General features: G+C 38.1%; 1 long non-coding RNA gene across 4 annotated transcripts in view; it reads right to left on the reverse strand.

Moving 5' to 3' along the window:
* LOC110007524 (uncharacterized) overlaps positions 1-11017 on the reverse strand; it is a 31661-nt gene extending 20644 nt beyond the window's left edge. For all 4 annotated transcript variants that reach the window (XR_016046356.1, XR_016046351.1, XR_016046349.1 and 1 more), the window contains exon 1: positions 10670-11017. This is a non-coding gene — a long non-coding RNA (uncharacterized LOC110007524). The remainder of the gene's footprint in view (positions 1-10669) is intronic.

The raw sequence follows: 11017 nt of genomic DNA on the forward strand, positions 1-11017 counted from the left end.
CAAGAGTTATTATTGGCTTCCTATATTTGCCTTCTAAGTTCTTCGTATAAACTTTTTCAGCCACCTGCCATTCTAGGCGTCAAATCCTTAGCTGACATTCTACTTGAACAAAGTATCATCCTATAAGCACCTCCCGATCTATCTGATCCTAACATCACAAGTTCTATGGAATTCATTCCAAAACCGCCCTCCCTAAACCTTCTAATGGTCAAGGTCAGTGAATCCCACATAACAAGGTGAAAAACATATAACTAATTCCCCATCGCCTCCAAATCCATAGAAAAGCCTACTGCAATTTGACAAACCTTTAAGCAAAAGACCCTTGCGTCCTAACAAAAGACAAGATACAAAAGCCAGATGAAACTCTCAAGCATAAAATATGCACTTCCCAACCAGTAGATTTTATTTCCAGCACTTAAAGTTCCCAACCAGTAGATTTTATTTCCAGCACTTAAAGAGTTCCAGTGGAGGGTAAGCATTACTGTTAAGTCACCCACAGAACTATTTATGAGACAATATTACTGGTGGAAATAGCGATTCCCCAACATACACCTTCACTAACAAATATGGAAGTACAGTTGTGTTTTTTGCCTTCCCAAGAAAATAATCTGTCTACGAAACATACACAATGCAATTCGTATCATCTACATCATCTAAATAGAGAGTAAATTAAATGAAGAAATCTCAAACTGATAAAATTTCTCAAAACAGACAGGGATCCGATTTTCAACTTCTTGATGCCACAGCAGTTTAAGTTCGTCTCACCTTTCAGGTTTGCCCATGTATTTCCAACTCCAACTACGCGTCATATTAATGAATGTCCAATAGATCAAGGTTCAAGAATGGCTCCTATGTGAAAAATGATATCTTCAAGCAATTCACAATCTTTGGTCCATAATCTGTGATCGTTCACAGGGACAACTAATTTATACTGCAAAGTTTTGAATCTATCAAATAAGGAGGAATACTTCCACTGTGATAGCTAGTGTTTTAAAAAGCGGGATGCGGTCCTAATGCGGTCGGGGGTACCATGCAACGATGCGGTCCAGATGCGAGCACATCACCCTGCTGCGGTCAATAAATATAAACAATTCTAAAAAATCTCCAAAAATAGGTTAATGCCTGAAATATATGCAGGTAATTTATGTGATAGTAGGTACTTAATTTATCAATTAACTCCAATATTATCAGCTGTTCAGAGACTATGAATCCCATGTTAGAGGACATTAGAAACTGGAAACTTGAAAGAAACTTTATAGAAGACATTAGAAGACATCATATTAACATAATTCATAAACATCCAAAACCCATAATCGCAATTGCATGCAAACTCATATTATCATAATTCATAAACATCCAAAAACCATAATCGCAATTGCAAACTTGGCCCTTGAAACCCTTGATACATTGACGAATCTATGTTCAAACTTCTTCAAAACAAAGCCCAAGCTAATGCCAATCGACAACCCAACCAACACCAAGAGCAAATTGACAATTTTTTGCCAAAAAAAAACACATTCTGCCTAATTTTTTTCTTTGTTTGAGCCAAAAACAGCCACGAAGATGGTTGTGTTTTTGTGTTGGAGGGGGGTTTAATACCCCCCAAAACACTCCCCCCCCCCCGGTCCCCCTTTCGGGGAGAAAAATGACCAAAATACCCATCCTCGTCACTATTTTCGCCCACGAGCTATGTGGTGCATATGTGCTATGTGCTATGTGGCCACATATGCGGTGGGGGATGCGGCGCATATGCGGGCATCCTACCAAAGCGCATATGCACCCCTACCCCTATCCAATGCGCTCTGGGGCACATAATCCATTATGCGGCCGCATATGCAGTGATGCGGCCGCCTTTTAAAACAATGATGATAGCACAAAATGTTTCTTGCAATAGCTAATATTACAGGCTTTGAAAATGTCCCCTGCATTAACCCCATGTATCCCTGCATTTCGAAAATATCTCAAGGAATTCTTTCAATTTTCCTGTTCTCTATGCACTTCATTAATATCCCAGGCACATTAAAGGGCAACATGTCATGATATGTATTCATACTGTCCTATTAATGCCCTTCCATGCATTCTTTCGAAAGTTTCCTATGAATTCTGCATTTCCTAGATAATGTACTATTTCAAGTTCATCTTTTTGCTGGACCAGTTTTAAAACTGTTTTGTGAACCCATTCATCCTTCTAGAATGCATTAATTTAGAAAATACCTGTTGACATCAAATCTACTAGTATGCAGGTGTTTTTTTAGTTAAAGAATAAGGTCTGTATGATTGCATGAAGACATTTGACATTATCCTTTAAATGTGCAACTTGCCTCTATTTAAGGAAACAAGAGGTTTTGATTTGAATCTTTTCCATCCTCCAAGAACAATGACCTACCTAAGCAGGGTAAAATGCCCTCTTAGAACCCGTTCAAAGCAATACAGAGACTTTTACTGTTTCCACAACTTTTTTTCCCCCAATTCCATCTGACAGTACTGAGATCTTCAAAAACCACAACTCAGGAACCTATTCAAAAATTTGAAATTATATAAATTCTTACATAGACAGCAATCATGGAGGAACTACGGCTGTTAACGGGCCAGGTTCAGGCCGGGGCCACGTCCACAGCCAGCCCAAAACAATGCAGCACCCAGCCCGGGCCTAAAGATTTTAGAGTGGGCCCGGCCGAGACTAGGCCCAAGGTCATAATGACAAGGACAGGGCCCGATAAATGGGCCATGCCTATATAATATGAGAAAAAATATTTAATACATTAATAGCTATACTTTACAAAAATTCAGGAAGGACACAGGGCAGGCCATTACTGGCCCGAGCCCAACCCAAAAAATTCAGGCCTATATAGGGCCGAGACAGACCTTAACATGAGGCCTCAAACCAGGCCTTAACAGCCTAGGAGGAACCAATAGAGAACAAACCATGAGGAAGCTCCATAAGCAACTCCTCACACACTCTTTTTGAAGAAAAATGTTACTTACATTGATCTAATGAAACGAGCAACTCTGAATAGAGCAGAATGATAATCAATTACAAAAGAAATCATGTCTTCATATTCCATGCTATTCCCGGGCATCATTGGCCATGTGATATGCTCTCTATTGGTCAACCACCTCAACAATTTTGGTCTTTGAACATATTATAGGATTCAATGGCTTTTAGACCATGCAGAAGAGTGATGAGAGCCGTGCACTTATCTTCTGTAAGTTCTTTGAACAAGCTTATGATGAAACTACTGTTTTATGAGTCAATATGTCATTCAAGGTGTGCGATAAAACAATGAGAAAAATAAAAGGGGAATAAACTTGTATTTACCACCTGACACACAAGGTAGATTAGCAATTTTTATAGCAGAGAGGGAATTTTCTTGCTGCGCGCTAGCGCCAAAGCCGTTGGGCGGTAGCGCATACGTTTTCTTGCTGGTGTGAAGAATGATAAGAATATTCTAAATGAATTAGATGGGCTGCCCCTCGAGGAAAATATAAGGAGTTGAAACAGGGATAGTGATGCTACAAAAAGGGGCTAGTTTGAGGTTGACACATGATTCTCCTAGAAGTGTGCTTTAACGAAGATTTCAAAGGAAGGGACACCAAATGCAATAAACCAGATTACCAAAGAAACACACCAATGAGGAAACCAAATCTACTCTTGATTGTTAAAAGACAACTTGTTTCATTTACATCCATGCTCAGTTAAGCAAACACGGTATACCCTTGATCAATGGGCCTGATTACAGGAAGTGGACTGTAACAAAAACCAACTGGTGTGATGAGACCCACCTAGCAAATACATGGATTAGTTGAGTCTACACCACAACTATTGTCATGTATCCAAGCTTGTTGCGTCTTCCTGTGTGGGCTAGCTTGATGCCATTCCACAAGTTCTCTCTCCAGGTTTGTTCCTCGCTACAGTCTCCAAAAAGAGGACTTCTCTTTGGTTAGAGTGCTTTTGTAGACTCTATAGTGATAATCAGTTGAAGAAGATAAGTTGGATGAGTCAAGAAGAGATAGAATTCAAAATGAATGCATTCAGAAAAATTTAGGTATAGCACCAATAGGTGATAAGATGAGAGAGAGTAGACTAAGGTGGGTTGGCCATGTGTGGCGCCGACCCAGTATAACACTTATTAGGAGGCATGAGTTAGTTCAAATAGAAGGCTCAAAAAGGACAAGAAGTAGGCCAAAAAACGACATGATTGGAAGTAGTGAGAAAAGATATGGGGACTTATGGCCTTACTGAGGGTATATGACCCTTAATAGAGCAAAATGGTAGATCAAGATTCGTGTAGCCGACCCCAATTAGTTGGGAAAAGGCTTTGACGCTGATGATGATGATGATGGTCAAAAAAGATAAGTTCTTTTTCATTATTTGTTGATCTCATGCCCTTCCTCCAATTCAACGATTGATGATGCCTAGGATGAAATCTTGATTGTTACAACTAATCTGTTTAAATTTTGAATCGTTTAAAACTCAAATTTGAATTGAACTATTTTGATCACAGTTTCTGCTGAGCAATCAATTTATTTCACCCGCTAAGACACCATCACAAGTGGAGTTGATCAGTACACATTATTCAAACATATCCCCAAATCTTGTTGGTTTAGAAAGGATAAACCCAAATTCCCTTATAACCACAGTGAAAACTTATTCCAATGGTTACATGTTTTCAAACTTGTACCGAAGATTTGATCTTTATCCAAATGACATATGGTCATTCTAAAGTGTATCCGTCAAACATAATCCATGAATCCAAACATATCTGATGAATCCAAACAAAATTCTAGAAATCACAAAATAATAATATTCTCTCGGGCTCCAATACGAAATTCAAGTGCCTACATTGAATTGTATTCATCATTATCATCATCATCATCCAAGCCTTATCCCAACTATTTGGGGGTTAGCTACACGAATCTTGTTCTACCATTCTACTCTATCAAGAGTCATACCCTCAATCAGACTGTAAGTCATTATATCTCTTCTCACTACTTCCAACTATATCCTTTCGGGCCTTCCCCTTGCCCTTTTAGAGCCTCCTATTTGAACCAATTCGCTCCTCCTAACCGTTGTTGTATTAGGTCTACGTTGCATGTGGCCTCTTAGAATTGGAGACAACAACAAGGTGTAGAGAGATGAGAAATGAGACACGACGATCTTAGTTTGATCAGCTCTCATTACCCAAGCATAAAACCCTAAAGGGTTTATATACAAATGCATATATAATTGAGACCACTTTATCTCTACATAAATATACAATGACAATAAAGGTGAAAATTATAGATTTCACACATTATTACCCCCCTCAAGCTAATGCGGATATGAGTAAAGCATTAGGTTGTCCACTAGATAATCATGGTGTTTCTGAGTAACGAATTTGGTGAAATATCAGTCATTTGTGTAGTAGAAGAAACAAAAGAGAGATAATGTACCATCAAGATAGCGGTCGCGAACATAATGGCAATCTACATAAATATGCTTTATTTGCTCATGAAAAACTTGATTAGATGCAATCTTAATTGCACTTTGGTTATCAGCATATAGAGGTGTCGGAGTTGAAATAGAGATCAAAATCATTGAGAAGAGCACAAACCCAAATAATCTCACTAGCAACAGAGGACATAATACAATACTCAACTTCAATCCTTGACTTAGAGACAAGGTCTTGTTTCTTACTCTTCCATGATATTAATGATGATCCAAGAAATATACAACATTCTGTAGTAGAGTAGCAAGTGTCTGGATCACTTGCCCAATATGCATCTCCATATGCACTGAAATCTAAAAAGGATGTGGAGTCCAAGGATAATCTATGATTGGAAGTATCTAAAATATAGTGCAAAATTTGGTGAACTACTAATAGATGTGGCCGGTGAAGATCTGAAACAAACTTGCTCACAACATGGATAGCATATGCAATATCTAAGTGTGTTATAGTGAGATAGATGAGGGACCCTACGAGTTCACGATGTATTGTAGACTCAAGAAGATGATCTTCAACCACGTGAGGTCATACCCTTAGTGACGCCATACCCTTAGTGAGGCCATAAGTCTCCATATCTTTTTAGACGACTTCCAACCACATCCTTTTGACCCTTCCCCTTGTCCTTTTCAATCCTTTCACTTGAACTAACTCGCACCTCCTAACAGGTGCTGTACTGGATCGATGCCACACATGGCTAGCCCACCTAAGTCTACTTTCTCTCATCTTATCGCCTATTGGTGTTACACCTAAACTTTCCCTAATGGATTCCATTTAGATTCTATCCCTTCTTATCATGCCACTCATCCATCTCAACATCATCATCTCCGCTACACTCATTTATGGGTATATTGTTTTTTGTCTACACAACATTCCACCCCATAGAGCAAACTTCGTCTCACAGGTATCTTATAGAGCTTGCCCTTCAACTTCATTGGTATGCGGTGATAACATAAAATTCCAATTGCACATCTCCACTTCACCCACCCAGCTCTAATTCTATGTATGGCATCTACCTCAATCTCTCTATTTTCTTGGATTATCGACCCAAAGTATCGAAAGTGCGGTCTTTTTTGTACTTTCTAGCCGTCAATCTTAACTACTTCCTCATCTCTACTCCTATTATTACTAAACTTGCATTCCATACACTCTGTCTTAGATCAGCTAATTTTAAAAACCTTTGGATTCTAAAACATCACTCCAAAGTTCTTTGTGTTGACGTCGTTTTGTGTCTTATCGATCAAAACTACGTCATCTGCAAACAACATGCATTATGGTACCTCATCCTGTAGGTGCCTAGTTAAGTCGTTCTTAACTAAGATAAAGAGGTACAGGCTCAATGTTGGACCTTGATGTAGATCTATTGTCACTAAAAACTCACTTGTCTCTCCACTAGTTGATCGTACACTAGTTAGCGCTCCATCATATATGTCTCTCACCAAGTCGATGTAGTGTCTGGAGACTCCTTTCTTTTTCAAAACCTACCAAATTAATTCTCGAGATACTCTATATAAGCTTTCTCTAGATCAATAAAGACCATGTGCACTCCCTTCGCATTAAACTTCTCAATCAGTTGCCTAAGTAGGAAAATAGCCTTAGTTGCCTGGCATAAAACCAAATTGGTTTTCAGATACACATGTTTCATGCCATAATTGTTCCTCAATGACTCTCTCCCTGAGCTTCATAGTATGGCTATAAGCTTGATCCCTCGATAGTTTGTACAATTATGTATGTCTCATTTGTTCTTATAAATAGGTACTACAATATTTTTCGTCCATTACAGTGGCATCATTATGTATTTAAATCAAATTACAAGTATCAACTTGAGCCCTGGTATTATAACCTTCAATTTTTGATAGCCTCCCAAAGTTGCTAAGAGTATTGAAGGTTTACAAAAATGCTGGGCAGCCCCAAGGCATCACCACTATTGTATACAAATATATGCGCATAAATATTCAAGCACGTTCGAATCATTGAAAATTTTGCTTCTTTGAAAAACTTAAAAAGTAAAAAAAAAAAAAATTAGTACCTATCATATTAGTGATATAGTGTCCATACCACATACAATTATACTCATAGACTCCAAATCTGCAATGAGACCAAAACACCAATACAAAATGTTGTTGTATGAAAGATGTTACACAAATGGCAAAAAAAGAGATCCCTAATTCTTCAATTTTTCGGATGTCTGATCTTCAATGTTTTGGTTGTCTAACAAGCTCAGAATCCTATAATTTGTCCCATAGTTACCAAAATCTCTCTACCGACCTCGCGATTCCGATTCCGAAACCCGATTCCACATTTCTGTTAAGAAATCTCCACGGAAACTGTTTTTTAGAACCAAGGAAACTTGATTCCTTAATTTCGAAATCTCATTTCAACACATCTTTAGAAACCATTTTTCAAAACCAAGGAAACTCAAGTCCTTAATTTCGGAATCTTGATTCAATACATCTTTAGAAACCATTTATCGGAACCAAGGAAACTCTATTCCTTAATTTTGGAATCTCGTTCCAACATATCTTTAGAAACTTAAACCCATTAATTGTGGGTAGACGTTCCCAAATATATCGAATCTGGATTCCATCGAGGATTAAATCTTGATTCAAAAATAAATAAATTCAAAGTATCAAAAAAAAAAAACCCAATTCAAAGTACATAATGTCCAATGTTTATGATGGTTGTGCACTTCCTAAAGGAAATTGGAGTAGAAATCTTCCTTTGAATGCTTCTAGTGGCTACAAGTTTTTATTATTTTACTTGTGCCAACCTAGATGGCTTTTACTTTAAATTTAAAATATACCTGGTAAATACAACACATACAATTAAAAGTAAAACCATGGCATAGACATAATTCTATTTTGTCTTTATAATAATGAAGTCAAAATCACAATTTACAAATACCGTAAGTTCATAATTAACACAATCACTTTAAAATTTGGGAAACCTTATAATAAGAGACGTCCAATATAGGTTCTAACGTTGATAAGGCTCAAGATGTGATTGGGATTTTCTTCTCCATAAAAATGAAATATCGATTCCTAGTAGGGGTCGTCAAACGCATTGCATAGTCCATATTATTGCAAATCTTGATCTCAAACTGGCATGGATCTCTGATCATATACTTCAAACACTTGATTCCAAATATCTTAGAATCATGATTCGAAACAGCAACATATTTTTGTTCCATATATGTCAGAAACTTGATTCCATAGATGTCGAAAACTCGATTCCACAGATTACTGAATCTTGACTACTGGAGTGTCAATTCCAAGGGGATGGAAATCTCAATTCTGAAGACGAAATATCGATTCCATATGCAGATGAAACTTGGATCTATTTCAGCTCAAACACGATTCTCAAAAACTAGGAATCTCGTTCCCCGCGGTTCCTATTGTACAGATAATGATTCTTAAGACAGGAATTTTCTAATCGACAGCAATTCCGCGATTCTGGCTCCTAAAAAGTTTGGGTTCCCAAGCATTTCCAACAACTATGATTTGTCCACTAACCTCATTTGGACCCTAAAATTGATTGCAATGTGACATGGTAACGTTTAGGATAAATCTATGAACTTCTCAAAATTTTCTTCTTTCAAAAAAATCGCAAAATCGATCAATACTGGATATGCCTAGGTGAGGCGGCCTATGCCTCTTGGGCATCTAGGGAGATACCAAAATGTTGGGCGGGCTGTTTTTTGAAACAATGAAAAATAGAAGATAAATTAATTGACTGCCCATCATTTAATAAAACATGAAATGACCCTTGAATGTCATTGGGTTTCAACACATCATGAGAAGTTGTAGAGCTGATTTGCCAAATTGAAAACCAGACCATTCTGAGAGAGTACAAACCCATTTACCCCCAACCCTAAGAAAAGGAAACAATCCAACATGTCAAGATCATCCAAGTATGATTGGCAAAGCACAGTTAAACCTTCATTTTCCTTTTTATTTGATCGGCAACTTAGCTGCATCATTCCTATGAGTGCCTATAGTCTAGACATGAAGGCATGCGCTAGACAAAACACAGACAAACATGAATTTTGATATTCTCCAGTTTAACAGAAGCTAAAAGAAACTGCTATTCCAATGTGACAAGACTTGGACTCGGCCGACTTACTTGGCCTATGTCTTTGGCTGAGGCAAGTCTTTTCCGATTTATATGTCCAGAATTCCTCCAAATGGGAAAAAAAAGAAAAATAAGGAGGAGAAGAAAATTTGCATCTTTATTTCTATGGGTGGATTGGATTTCTTCAACTTTTGGGTTTTTATTTTATTTTATTTTGGGAGGATTTCTCTACAACTTTTGGCTTTCTTCTTGGGCAGTTATTTGGCATGTTTTTTTGGGCAATTGGGTGGACTCAAATTGCAGAGAAGATGGATTTGGCCCCATAATCTTCAAATTGACTAAGGTTAGAAGATGATTTCGTCCTCAAATCTTCAAACAGAAGTAAGCTTTGAAGGTTGAAGTTTATTATGAACGCTGAATGTAGTTTTTTCGGGCTCTATGAAGGTTTGGGCGTTTGTTTTTGCTTTCTTGAATTTGGCTCCTCACCATCAATATTTGAATTTGCCCCACTACCCTTAAGGTTACAAGGTTCGCCTTTCGGCTTGCTGTTTAGAGCAGATTTAACTGCAATTTTCATCCATTTCTTAGGTGGACTTTTGGGCTGATCTTCTAGGTTCGTGGCTTTTATGTTGCAGACAAGACGAATTTGGTGGTCTTAAGTTGGAGAGGAGAAGAAAAGTTTATGGTTGTAGTTCTGAAGAGAGAAAAGTTAAATTTGAAGAGCGATCAGAATTACAAATCGAAAATGGAATCATAGAGATGAGATGAAATGGATCTCTTTGCTGCCCACGAGACCTTTCTCCTTCCTTGCTCAGCCACGTGCCCCTAGTCTTTCCCTTCTCTTGGCACGTATCCAGTACTTACAACTCATAAATTCTTAATTTCTCAGCTAATGAAAAAGGAAACTTTTTCCCAATAATTTCACAGAAAAAAGAGGAGAAAGATAGAGATCATGAAACAGGTATGAAAACATATGGTCACTGGTTAAGACAAATGAAAAAAAACAGCAGAGGGAGAAATTGCCCACAACAATAATCATGTAAACATTTTTGAGACCATATAACTTTTACAATTCTCCATAACATGAAGAAGCAATAGAAGATGATGGAATGCACCTCCAAATCGCGAGAAAGAACCATCATTTAATCACCCTTTGCTTTGTGATCATCATCAGCATGCTTAAAAGAGGTCAAGGGATTGCCGCCTTTGATGAACCAGCCGAGGGCAAAGAAGGAGATTCCAGCAAGAATGGCGGTGCCCCATGCGTGAGAGTACCACTTGCCGTATTGCCTCGTTGCAAACCTCCATTGCTCCCTCAGCGTCACAGGGTCTGGATTCGAAGGGTCTGGACGATTCGGAAAATAAGTCTCCGGAGGATTCGGAAAACGAGTCTTAGAACCCGCGGAGATTTCGCCTGAAAACTCAGGCGGAGGAGGAGGAGTATGGGACATTTCAGTGAAATT

This window comes from Amborella trichopoda, chromosome 1 (genome assembly GCF_054954075.1).
Source record: "Amborella trichopoda isolate Santa Cruz 75 chromosome 1, AtrichopodaSantaCruz75HAP2 v2.0, whole genome shotgun sequence".
In the NCBI taxonomy this organism is placed as follows: domain Eukaryota; kingdom Viridiplantae; phylum Streptophyta; class Magnoliopsida; order Amborellales; family Amborellaceae; genus Amborella; species Amborella trichopoda.